This window comes from Hordeum vulgare, chromosome 4H, assembly GCF_904849725.1.
Source record: "Hordeum vulgare subsp. vulgare chromosome 4H, MorexV3_pseudomolecules_assembly, whole genome shotgun sequence".
In the NCBI taxonomy this organism is placed as follows: domain Eukaryota; kingdom Viridiplantae; phylum Streptophyta; class Magnoliopsida; order Poales; family Poaceae; genus Hordeum; species Hordeum vulgare.
In genome coordinates, this window is record NC_058521.1 from 507,663,799 (window position 1) to 507,678,358 (window position 14,560).

The window sequence follows — 14,560 nt, forward strand, 5'->3', positions numbered from 1 at the left end:
CGGCACCGTCTTCGTTTATTTATCAGACGTTTTTCAGTGTTCAAAACGCGTTGCCGCGCCGCACCGTTTCCCTCTCGTCTCAGTCTACAGCCCCTATACACAACCTAACCTAACACTAGGACGTTTCCGGAGCGTCCGATCGAGATTGGAGGGTCCGAAAACGCCCTGATTAGCTAACCCTAGCCCCTGTGTCTATAAATAGACAACCATCCTCTCTCTCCCTCGGTTCTCGCGCAAACCCTAGCCCTAGCCACCACTTCCACAGCCACAGCCTCCTCCCATCCCGAACAGGCCCGCCGGGGCCCAGATCAGGCCCGCCCGAGCCCATCCTAGGCCCGAGCCACCGCAGCCGCCGCCGGCTCCTCGTGGAGCTCATGCAACCCCGATCCGCAACAGCCCGCAGCGCCCAGCTGCCCTGTCCTCGCGCCCGAAGCCGTGATCGTCACCCCGCCGCCGGTTGCGCCGTGCTCTGCCTAGGTCACCTTGTCCCGCCCTCTCCCTTGCTCTCGTGTCTCTCTCTCTCCCTCTCGTGTAACTTCTCCCTCTCTCCCTCATGTATAGCAACCATGGCAGGTGACCTCCGAAGCTTCACGCCGCTGCCCGACACCGGGAATGGGTCCCTAATGCCCGGATCCGTCCAAATCCATGACCAGAACCCCGTCGACTCGCGTCGTGTCGACGTTCCCTTGCCGGAGATTGCAAGCCGCCGCCATGGATCCCGCACGAGAGCACGACCCAGCGCCCGCTCCTCCCGCTCGGCAGCTCGCGTGGGCCGGCCCCGACACCAGGCCTCGTGGCCCAACGTGGTACCAGGCCATGCCTCCTCTGGTGCCTTGCGAGTCGGCCGAGTCGCCCCAGCGCAGCCCATGCTAGTACCATGTCGGTCCAGCTAGGCCGCCTCCCGAGACCGGGCCAGGCCCAAGGTAAGAACCCCCCCCCCCCTTTTGGCTACCTATTTCCCGCACGCGGCGCTCGACAGTGGGAATGCGCCAACCAGTTTTGGCCCGTATAAGTATTTTAGGAATTTTCGGCGAATTATTATTTTCAGGAAATTATAGATATTTCAAACGCATGTATCTTTTAACTCATGTGTTGGATCGCGGTGAATGATATATGTAGCTTGTGTAGTTTTTCGCGTAGAACATTATTTTCCAACTTGCATGCATGTTTAGAGTGGTTTGACCGTCGTTTGCCTAGAATAGTGTGCTGTCCTAATAGGTTATTTGTTCCGTAGATATGTTCGTGCGTGTCCGGATTGCTCAAATCCCATAGATAAAATGTTCATGTTGTTTGTAGCCCCTTGCCATGTATTTAGAAGTAGTTGTCTCGCTGTTTTCATGTAGGTGTCGTCAATAGTTTGTTATGTCGTGTTTAGGACATATTCTTGCATATACGTGTGGCGTTAGTTTTATTGTGCAACCCAACATATTATATATGTTTTGGGGTAGAAAAATCCATAGAATTTAACTGTGCATTTAGTTTTGTCTTTCGAGTAAGTTAGTGTGCATGATATTTTTGCCATGTTGCCCTCTTGTTTATTTTGTGGGATTTATTCCGCACGTGATATGCATGAGTTGTGAACTAGAGATATGCCCTTGGATATGCATGCTAGCCCATGGTAATTTTGGTTTCAATAGAAATCCATGTTTAGTTGTCGTTTGCTTGTTGTCAACATGCTAGATATAGTGCTGATTTGGAGATGCTGAAATATTGCTAAGTGTGAGATCTGTAATTTTTTTGGTTGCTGTCTTGCCATGAGTTTTTCTAGTGATCTACAGCTCCTTTGGGGTTGGTGCAATGGAGTTATTTGTAGTCCTTAAAATTATCTAGCATGCTGTAGATTTTCATACCATCCGGTGCCACGTAGCATATAGTTTTGCTGCTGCCAATATGCCTTCAGATCGAAAACTGCACTATCAAAGTGTGATTTTCACTAAGTCTGAAACTGTGTGTGAGATGCCATTTTGTGAATATTTTTCCTAGTGACACATGCTTCCATGCTAGTTGTATTTAGTAGGATATTGTTGTGCATCTTGACCACTACTGCCTCATGTCTTGTTTGAGCATTTTAGATTTATGTAGCTTGTTGTTTTGGGGTGTAGAAAATGTCATGTTGCTGTTTTTGGCGGATTATGGCTATTTCTTGTGTAGCTTGTATTTGTTGAACCGTTGTTCCGTTTTGATCGTGTCCTCTATGAAACTTGTTTAGAATCTTGTGTAGGTTCACAATATCTTTATATTTGTATGTTTTTGGATGCTTGTGACTGTCATTGCATACATATTGCATTCATGACATCATATCTTACGGTGATCATATCTTTTGAAACGTAGCTCCGATTGCAATGATCTGTATATGTAAATGGATTAGAACGACGTGTAGTTCCACGTGAACCTATTTATTTTGCAGTTTAACAAATATTAAAACGTGTTAGTTCAGATCTGCACAGAGTTATAAATTAATGTATGAGGTCAGTTCGGAGATGCTATAAGTTGTTTGTGACCTCATTTAAAATGCCTAGGTAGGTAGTTTAATTACGCTTCACCTCTTGCCATGTTTAACCACATTAATATTGCCGAGTACCTAATCGGGGTAGAACTAAATAATTTGTATGTGGAGTTTCGTCAATATGCAACTCGTTGCATATTGGACTTCACTTAATGTGTAGTGTTTGATTGTATGAATTGCCATGTCATACCGTGCATAAATGTAACTGCTCATGCATCATTTGTGTTGTGCTTCGCGTGGTGAACATCGTGTGTTGATTCTTGTTTTCGGTTTGCTTCATCTTGATAGAGTTCCGCAAGTGTGTAAGAAAGTGAGGATCCGTTCGACCACATCGGTTCATCTGCTTCACGGAGTCGTTGTTCTTCCAAGCGGGATCTCAGGCAAGATGACCATTTCCCCATATATCATTACTATCATTGCCATGCTAGTTTTCTCGTTTCTTCCGTTATGTCTCGTTGCCTACCACCTGTTAAATATTAGCCTCTCAACATTGCCATGAAAACCCTCAACCTGTTCAACCTAGCAAACCACTAATTGGCTATGTTATCGCATGCTTAATCATGTGTTAGCGTTGCTAGTTGCAGGTGTAGTTGCTTCCATGTGATAACATGGGATCCTTGTTATATCACCCTATTAATGTTATTTAATTTAATGCACCTATATACTTGGTAAAGGTGGAAGGCTCGACCTTTCTGTTTTGTTCCACCTTTTCCCCCTTAGTTTCGGCTACCGGTGTCAATTCCATAATTGAGCGCTCCTAACACGATCGGGGTTGTTATGGGGACCCCCTTGATAATTTGTCTTAGATTAAAACTCATCTGGCAAGGCCCAAGTTTGGTACTACATTTGCCTTATAACCTAATGAAAATGCGTAGGGACCTGACGGCACCCGTAGAGTAATTAGTCAACCCCCGGGCCAGTGCTCCTCATGAGTGTTGGTCCAACCTGAGCGATGTCCAGCGCCCCCTGGTCACCTAGGGTTTAGCCAACCCGACGTCTAGCTCATCCGTCGTGTCCTGAGAACGAGATACACAGCTCCTATCGGGATCGTCAACACGTCGGGCGGCCTTGCTGGATTAGTTTTACCTTTTACGAAATATCTTGTGCATCGGGATTCCGGTGATGCTTTGGGTAATCTCAGAGTTGAGGTTTTCCACTAAGCAGTCCAAAGAGATCGCGAGTTTCATGATCGAGGATTTCTATGCGGCTTGTGGTAATTTGTGATGGACTAGTTGGAGCACCCCTGCAGGGTTAAATCTTTGGGAAAGCCGTGCCCGCGGTTATGTGGCAACGTGGAAACTTTGTTTAACATCCGGTTCTAGACGATCTGAAGTAAACTTAATTAAAACTTGCCAACTGAGTGCGTAACCGTGACTGTATCTTTCGTGAGCTCCTTCTCCGATCGAGGACACGGTGGGGTTATGTCTGACGTAAGTAGGTGTTCAGGATCATCCATTTGATCATTATTAGTTCACGTCGATGTTGCGTAGATCATCCCCCTATTGTTTCTTGTACTCGTAAGTTAGCCACCAAATAAATGCTTAGTCGCTTGCTGCAGCCTCACCACTTAACCATACCTCACCCATTAAGCTTTGCTAGTCTTGATACCTTTGGAAATGAGAATGCTGAGTCCCCTGTGGATCACAGATTACTATAACACCAGTTGTAGGTGCAGGTAAAGGATATTAAGACGTGAGCGCGACGATTGTTCATTTGGAGTTTCTTCTTCTTCCTCTTCGTCGATCTAGGATGGGTTCTAGGCCGACAGACTGGGATAGCAAGGATGGACGTCGTTCTTTTCACGTTTGTTTTCGTCCATAGTCGGACCCTGCTCTTCTTCTTGATATTTATGTATTGTACTGATGTGACTCTGATGTAGCTTGTGGCGAGTGTAAGCCAATTCCATATACTCTTCTCTTTAGTACATGTACTTGTAACGATATCCATTCTTGCAAAATGATGAGATGAGCTTATATCCTTGTTGAGGCCCTCGCGCCAAAATAAGGATAGGGTCGCATCTTGGGTGTTACATGATGGGTCGCCCTATGATTATCATCGAAGGCCAAATTACAAGACGATGTTGTATCCAGAACGGATTCTTCCGAAGCCTTAGTGTACGCTCCAAGTGAAGATGATAATATCCACATGTTTACTTGTAACGTCGAAGATGTGATCCTATCCTTATTTTGGCTCGAGGGCTTCAACAAGGATAGAAGCGCATCTCATCGTTTTACAATAATGGATATCGTTACAAGTACATGTACAAAAGAGATGAGTATATGGAATTGGCTTACACTCGCCACAAACTACAGCATGACCACATCAATATAACAATACATACAATCATCAAGTAGAAGAGCAGGGTCCAACTACGGACGAAAAATAAACGATAAAAGAACGACGTCCATCCTTGCTATCCTAGGCTGCCGACCTAGAACCCATCCTAAATCGATGAAAAAGAAGAAGAAGAAACTCAATATAGCTCAATCATCATGCTCACGTCAAAGTATCGCTTTATTTGTACCTACAAATGTTGTTGTAGTAATCTGTGAGCCACAGGGACTCAACAAATCTCATTTCCAAAGGTATCAAGACTAGCAAAGCTTAATGGGTGAGGTATGGTTAAGTGGTGAGGCTGCAACAAGCAACTAATCATTTATTTGAGGTAGCTAACTTACGAGTACAAGAATAAGAGGGGGTGATCTACGCATAATCGGACGTGAACTAATAGTGATCAAATGAATGATCCTAAACACCTACTTACGTCATACATAAGCCAATCATTTCCTCTTCCGGATCCAGAACTCGCGAGAAGAGACAGTCACGGTTACGCACACAGTTGGCATATTTTAGTTAAGTTTACTCCAAGTTAACTAGAACCGGATGTTAAACAAATTTCCAAGTTGCCACATAGCCGTGGGCACGACTCTTAGAAAGATTTAACCCTGCAGGGGTGCTCCAACTAGTCCATCACAAACTACTACACGCTGTGTCGGAAACCTCTGTTGGGGAACGTAGTAATTTCAAAAAAATCCTACGTCACACACGGATCTATCTATGGAGAAACCAACAACGAGCAAAGGAGTAGAGCATCTTGATACCTTTGAAGATCGATAAGCGGAAGCGTTGCTAGAACACGCTTGATGGAGTCGTACTCGCAGCGATTAGATTGCGGTGGATTCCGATCTATGCACCAAACAACGGTGCCTCCATGCAGAAAGGAGGGAGGAGAGGTTGAGGGATAGCTACGGCAGCACGAGGCGTGGTGACGGCGGATCTGCATGGTACTCCGACAGGGCTTCGCCAAGCACGATGGAGGACGACGACGAGGAGGAGTAGCGCTGCGCCAAGAGAGAGAAATTGTGTCTCAAAATAGCCCTAAACCCTCCACTATATATTGGAGGAGAGGGAGGAGGGTGCCCACCCTTAGGGTTTCCCACCCTAAGAGGTGCGGCAGCCCTAGATTGGGCAAGGGGCGGCGTCCAAGGGGTGGAGGAGGTGGCGCCCTAGGGTGGGCAAGCCCACCACTCCTAGGGTTAGCCCACCACCTCTCTCTTGCACCTTGGGCTGATGGTGGTGGTGCACCAACCCACATATGGGCTGGTTCTCATCCACCTTTTGGCCCATATACCCCTTCGGGGCTGGTGTCCCTTCCCAGTGGACCCCCAGAACCCTTCCGGTGGTCCCGGTACATTACCGGTGACGCCCAAAACACTTTGGGCGATCAAATCTTCACTTCCCTACATATGAATCTTTACCTCCGGCCGAAACTCCTCGTGACGTCCGAGATCTCATACGGGACTCCGAAAAACCTTCGGTAACCACGTACACCATTCACATATAACCCTACCATCACCGAACATTAAGTGTGTAGACCCTACGGGTTCGAGAAGCATGCAAACATGACCGAGCCACCTCTCTGGTCAATAACAAACAGCGGGGTCTAGATATCCATGTTGGTTCCCACATGTTCGACGATGATCTCATCAGATCAACCACGATGTCGGGGATTCAATCAATCCCGTATGCAATTCCCTTTGTCTACCGGTATGATACTTGCCCGAGATTTGATCGTCGGTATCCCCATACCTTGTTCGATCTCGTTACCGGCAAGTCTCTTTACTCGTTATGTAACACGTCATCCCGTGGCTAACTCCTTAGTCACACTGAGCTCAATATGATTATGAATTACCGAGTGGGCCAAGAGATACCTCTCTATCACACGGAGTGACAAATCCCAGTCTTGATTCATACAACCCAACACACACTTTCGGAGATACCTGTAGTGCACCTTTATAATCACCCAGTTACTTTGTGACGTTTGATACACCCAAAGCACTCCCACGGTAGCCGAGAGTTGCACAATCTCATGGTCTAAGGAAATGATACTTGACATTAGAAAAGCTTTAGCAGACGAACAATACGATCTAGTGCTATGCTTAGGATTGGGTCTTGTCCATCACATCATTCCCCAATGATGTGATCCCGTTATCAATGACATCCAATGTCCATGATCAGGAAACCATGATCATCTATTGATCAACGAGCTGGCCAACTAGAGGCTCAATAGGGACACATTGTGATCTATATATTGACACATGTATTATGGTTTCCGGTTAATACAATTATACCATGAATAACAGACAATTATCATGAACCAGAAAATATAATAATAACCACTTTATTATTGCCTCTAGGGCATATTTCCAATAGTCTCCCACTTGCACTAGAGTCAATAATCTAGTTACATTGTGATGAATCGAACACTCATAGAGTTCTGGTGCTGATCAAGTTTTGCTCGTGGAAGAGGTTTAGTCAACGGGTCTACGACATTCAGATCCGTATGTTCTTCACAAATATCTATATCTCCATCTTGGATGTATCCACGAATGGATTTGATGCGGCACTTGATGAGCTTGTTCTTCTTGTGAAACCTGGGCTCTTTGGCAATGGCAATAGCACTAGTGTTGTCACAAAAGAGAGTCATCGGGCCCGATGCACTGGGAATCACTCCAAGGTCGGTGATGAACTCCTTCATCCATACTCCTTCATGTGTTGCCTCCGAAGCAGCTATGTACTCCGCTTCACATGTAGATGCCGTCATGACGCTTTGCTTGTAGCTGGACCAGCTAACTGCCCCATTATTCAAAATATACACTTATCCGGTTTGTGACTTGGAGTCATCCGGATCTGTGTCAAAGCTAGTATCGACGTAACCCTTTACGACGAGCTCTTCGGCACCTCCATAAACGAGAAACATATCTTTTGTCCTTTTCAAGTACTTAAGGATGTTCTTAACCGTTGTCCAGTGATCCACTCCTGGATCACTCTGGTACCTCCCTACCAAACTTTTGGCAAAGGTTCACATCAAGTCTGGTACACAACATGGCATACATAATAGAGCCTATGGCTGAAGCATAGGGGACGGTACTCCTCTTTTCTCTATCTTCTGCTGTGGTCGGGCGTTGAGTCATACTCAACTCACACCTTGTAATACAGGCAAGAACTCCTTCTTAGCCTTATCCATATTGAACTTCTTCAATATCTTGTCAAGGTATGTGCTTTGTGAAAGACCTATGAGGCGTTTTGATCTATCTCTATAGATCTTGATGCCTAATATGTAAGCAGCTTCTCTAGGGTCCTTCATTGAAAAAATCTTATTCAAATAGGCCTTTATGCTTTCCAATAGTTCTATATCATTTCCCATCAACAATATGTCATCCACATATAATATGAGAAATGCTACAGAGCTCCCACTCACTTTCTTGTAAATATAGGCTTCTCCATAAGTCTGTACAAACCCAAACGCTTTGATAACCTCATCAAAGAGAATGTTCCAACTCCGAGATGCTTGCACTAGCCCATAGATGGAGCGCTTGAGTTTGCATACCTTGTTAGCATTTCTAGGATCGACAAAACCTTACGGTTGTATCATATACAATTCTTCCTTAAGAAAGCCATTCAGGAATGTTGTTTTGACGTCCATTTGCCAGATTTCATAATCATAAAATGCGGCAATTGGTAACATCATTCGGAACGACTTTAGCATCGCTACGGGTGTGAAGGTATCATCGTAGTCAATCCCTTGAACTTGTCGATAACCCTTAGCGACAAGTCGAGCCTTATAGATGGTCACATTACCATTCGCGTCAATCTTCTTCTTAAAGATCCATTTATTCTCTATGGCTCGCCGATCATCGGGCAAGTCCACCAAAGTCCATACTTTGTTCTCATACATGGATCCTATCTCGGATTTCATGGCCTCAAGCCATTTGTTGGAATCCGGGCCCGCCATCGCTTCTTCATAGTTTGAAGGTTCACTGTTGTCTAACAACATGATTTCCATGACAGGATTTCCATACCACTCTGGTGTGGAACATGTCCTTGTGGACCTTCGAGGTTCAAAAGCAACTTGATCTGAAGTTTCATGATCATCATAATTAACTTCTTCTCTAGCCGGTGCACGTACCTCGGAAATATTTTCTTGTGTTGCGCTACTCTCCGATTCGAGAGGAGGGACAATTACCTCATCAGTTCTATTTTCCTCCCACTTACTTCTTTCGAGAGAAACTCTTTCTCTAGAAAGGATCCGTTCTTGGCTACAAAGATTTTGCCTTCGGGTCTAAGATAGAAGGTGTACCCAATAGTTTCCTTAGGGTATCCTATGAAGACGCATTTTTCCGCTTTGGGTTCGAGCTTCTCTCATTGAAGTTTCTTCACATAAGCGTCGCAACCCCAAACTTTCAGAAACGATAGCTTAGGTTTCTTGCCAAACCATACTTCATATGGTGTCGTCTCCACGGATTTAGACGGTGCCCTATTTAAAGTGAATGCGGCAGTTTCCAATGCATATCCCCAAAATGATAGCGGTAAATCGGTAAGAGACATCATAGATCGCACCATATCCAATAAAGTGTGATTACGATGTTCAGACACACCGTTACGCTGCGGTGTGCCAGGCGGCGTGAGTTGTGAAACAATTCCATATTTCCTTAGGTGCGTGCAAAACTCGTGACTTAAATATTCTCCTCCACTATGAGATCGTAGAAACTTTATTTTCTTGTCACGTTGATTCTCCACCTCACTCTGAAATTCCTTGAACCTGTCAAAGGTTCCAGACTTGTGCTTCATTAAGTAGACATACCCATATCTGCTTAAATCATCAGTGAGGGTGAGAACATAATGATAGCCACCACGAGTCTCAACGCTCATTGGACCACATACATCGGTATGTATTATTTCCAATAAGTTGGTTGCTCGCTCCATTGTTCCGGAGAACGGAGTCTTGGTCATCTTGCCCATGAGACACGGTTCGCATGTGTCAAATGATTCAAAATCAAGAGACTCCAAAAGTCCATCTGTATGGAGTTTCTTCATGCTCTTGACACCGATATGACCAAGGCGGTAGTGCCACAAATATGTGGGACTATCATTATCAACTTTACATCTTTTGGTACTCACACTATGAATATGTGTAACATCACGATCTATAGTCATCAAGAATAAACCATTGACCAGTAGGGCATGACCATAAAACATACCACTCGTATAAATAGAACAACCATTATTCTCATATTTAAATGAGTAGCCATCTTCCATCAAGCGAGATCAAGATACAATGTTCATGCTCAAAGCTGGTACTAAATAACAATTATTCAGGTCTAAAACTAATCTCGAAGGTAGATGTAGAGGTAGTGTGCCGATGACGATCACATTGACCTTGGAACCATTCCCGACGCGCATCGTCACCTCGTCCTTAGCCAGCCTACGCTTGTTCCACGGTTCCTGCGTAGAGTTGCAAATGTGAGCAATATCACCGGTATCAAATACCCAGGAGCTACTACAAGAGATGGTATGGTACACATCAATAACAAGTATATCACATATACCTTTGACGTTGTCGGCCTTCTTATCCGCTAAGTACTTGGGGCAATTCCGCTTCCAGTGACCGGTTCCCTTGCAATAATATCACTCAGTCTCAGGCTTGGGTCCTTTCTTTGGCTTCTTCCCGGCAACTGGTTTACCGGACGCGACAACTGCTTTGCCGTCCTTCTTGCAGTTCTTTTTACCCTTGCCTTTCTTGAATGTGGTCGTCTTATTCACCATCAACATTTGATTTTCTTTCTTGATTTCTACCTCCGCAGATTTCAGCATTGAATACAACTCGGGAATAGTCTTTTCCATCCCTTGCATGTTGTAATTCATCACCAAGCCTTTATAGCTAGGTGGAAGCGACTGGAGGATTCTGACAATGACTGCATCATCCGGAAGTTCAACTCCCAGCGGAGTCAAGCGGTTGTGCAACCCAGACATTCTGAGTATGTGCTCACTGACAGAACTATTCTCCTCCATCTTACAGCTAAAGAACTTGTCGGAGACTTCATATCTATCAACCCTGGCATGAGCTTGAAAAACAAGTTTTAGCTCCTCGAACATCTCATATGCCCCGTGTTGCTCAAAACGCCTTAGGAGCCCCGGTTCTAAACTGTAAAGCATGCCACACTGAACCAGAGAATAGTCATCACTCCGCGACTGCCAGGCATTCCTAACGTTCTGAGTTGCCGCGGGAATAGGAGGATCACCTAGCAGTGCATTAATGACATATGCCTTCTTGGAAGCAGTGAGAATGAGCTTTAAGTTACGAGCCCAATCCGCATAGTTGCTCCCATCATCTTTCAACTTAGTTTTCTCTAGGAACGCGTTGAAGTTGAATGAGACATTTGCGTTGGCCATTGGATCTACAATATTTGTAAATAAAATTTTAGAGTAAGTTCATGATAATTAAGTTCATCTAATCAAATTACTAATGAACTCCCACTTAGACCGACATCCCTCTAGTCATCCAAGTGATACATGATCCACGTCGACTAGCCCGTGTTAGATCATCACGTGAGACGAACTAGTCATCAATGGTGAGCATCTCCATGCTGATCGTATCAACCATACGACTCAAGTTCGACCTTTCAGTCTCCCATATTCGAGGCCATGTCTGTACATGCTAGGCTCGTCGAGTCAACATAAGTGTTTTGCGTGTGTAAACTAGCTTACACCGTTGTTGCGAACATTAGAATCTATCACGCCCGATCATCACATGGTGCTTTAAGACAACGATCCTTCGCAATGGTGCACACTTAGGGGAATACATATCTCAAATTTTAATGAGGGATCATCTTATCTTTGCTACCGTCGTTCTAAGCAATAAGATGAAAAACATGATAAACATCACATGCAATCATATAGTGACATGATATGGCCAATATCATCTTGCTCCTTTGATCTCCATCTTCTGGCCACCATGATCATCATTCTCACCAGCATGACACCATGATATCCATCATTATGTCTCCGTGAAGTCGGCATGCCAACTATTACTTATACTACTATAGCTAACGTTTAGCAATAAAGTAAAGTTATCAATGGCGTTGCATCTCATACAATAAATTAAGACAACTCATATGGCTCCTGTCGGTTGTCATACTAATCGACATGCAAGTCGTGAATCCTATTACAAGAACATGATCAATCTCATACATCACATATGTAACATCACATCCTTTTGGCCATATCACATCACATAGCATAGCCTGCAAAAACAAGTTAGACGTCCTCTAATTGTTGTTGCAAGTTTTCCGTGGCTGATTAGGGTTTCTAGCAAGAACACTTCTTACCTACGTGACAGCCACAACGTTTATATGCCAATGCTATTTACCCTTCATAAGGACCCTCTTCATCGAATCTGATCCGACTAAAGTGGGAGAGACAGACACCCGCTAGCCACCTTATGCAACAAGTGCATGTCGGTCGGTGGAACTAGTCTCATGTAAGAGTACGTTTAAAGTCAGTCCGGGCCGCTTCATCCACGATGTTGTCGAATCAAGATAAGACTAGTAACGGCAAGCAATTGACAAAATCAGCTTCCACAACTTTTGTGTTCTACTCATGCATAGAATCTACGCATAGAACCTTGGCTCGGATGCCACTATTGGGGAACATAGTAATTTCAAAAAAATTCTTCGTCACACAAGGATCTATCTATGGAGAAACCAGCAACAAGCAAAGGAGTAGAGCATCTTCATACCTTTGAAGATTGCTAAGTACAAGGATCTTCGAGCAACGAGCACAAGGATCTTCGTACTCGCGGCGATTCATATCTTGTGGATTCCGATCTACGCACCGAAGAACGATGCCTCCGTGTTCAACACACGTGCATCCCGGTGACGTCTCCAATGCCTTGATCCAGCAAGGGGGAGGAGAGGTTGAGGGAGACCTCCGACAGCACGACGGCGTGGGGACGGTGGAGCTACGTGGTACTCCGATAGGGCTTCGACAAGCACGACGGAGGACGGCGACGAGGAGAAGTAGGGCTGCGCCGAGAGAGAGAAATTATGTCTCAAAACAGCCCCAAAGCCTCCACTATATATAGGAGGAGAGGGAGGAGGGTGCCCACCCTTAGGGTTTCCCACCCTAACGGGTGTGGCAGCCCTAGATTGGGCAAGGGGGAGGTGACCAAGGGGTGGAGGAGGTGGCGCCCTAGGGTGGGCAAGCCCACCACGCCTAGGGTTAGCCCACCGCCCCTTTCTTGCGCCTTGGGCTGATGGTGGTGGCGCACCAGCCCACATATGGGCTAGTTCCCATCCACCTTTTGGCCCATATACCCCTTCGGGGCTGGTGGCCCTTCCCGGTGGACCCTCGGAACCCTTCCGGTGGTCCCGGTACATTACGTGTGACGCCCGAAACACTTCAGGCGATCAAATATTCACTTCCTATATATGATTTACCTCTGGACCATTCTGGAACTCCTCGTGACGTCTGGGATCTCATCTGGGACTCCGAACAAGCTTCGGTAACCATTTACACTATTCCCATATAACCCTAGCGTCATCGAACCTTAAGTGTGTAGACCCAACGGGTTCAGGAAGCATGCAGACATTACCGAGACACCTCTCCGGTCAATAACCAACAACGGGGTCTGGATATCCATGTTGGCTTCCACATGTTCCACAATGATCTCATGGATGAACCACGATGTCGGGGATTCAATAAATCCCGTATGCAATTCCCTTTGTCTACCGGTATGATACTTGCCCGAGATTCGATTGTCGGTACCCCTATACCTTGTTCAATCTTGTTACAGGCAAGTCTCTTTACTGGTTGCGTAACACATCATCCTGACACATCTCCAACGTATCTATAATTTTTGATGGTTTCATGCTATTATCTTGTCAAACTTTGGATGCTTTGGATGCCTTTTATTTATTTTTTGAGACAAACTTATTAACTCAGTGCCAAGTGCGAGTTCATGTTTTTTTCATGTTTTTGACCCGTTTCAGAGGAGATTTTGAAACGGAGTCCAAACGGAAGAAAATCCCCGAAAAGATTTTTTCTGGAACGGAAGAAGATCAGGGAGCTTGGGAGCCAAAGCAGGGGAGCCCCAGGGGCCCCACAAGCCCCCACCCCGCGGCCAGGGGGAGGCCGCGCCATCTAGGCTTATGGCCCCCCCTGAGCGACCCCTGGCCTAGGGGTTGCGCCTATATATTCCCAAAAATTCCCTAAAAAATTAGGAGATCATCGAAAGTACTTTTCCGCCACCGCAAGCTTCTGTCTCCGTAAGATCCCATCAGGGGCACGTTCTGGTGCCCTGTCGGAGGGGGGATTCGGACACGGAGGGCTTCTTCATCAACACCATGACCTCTTCGATCATGTGTGAGTAGTTCACTATAGACCTACGGGTCCATAGCTAGTAACTAGATGGCTTCTTCTGTCTCTTGGATCTTCAATACAAAGTTCTCCATGATCTTCATGGAGATCTATCCGATGTAATCTTCTTTTGCGGTGTCTTTGTAGAGATACGATGAATTGTGGATTTATGATCAGATTATCTATGAATCTTATTTGAGTTTCTTCTGATCTCTCTTATGCATGATTTCATATCCTTGTAATTCTCTTCGAGTTGTGGGTTTTGTCTCGCCAACTAGATCTATGATTCTTGTAATGGGAGAAGTGCTTGGTTTTGGGTTCATACTGTGCGGTGACCTCGCCCAGTGACAGAAGGGG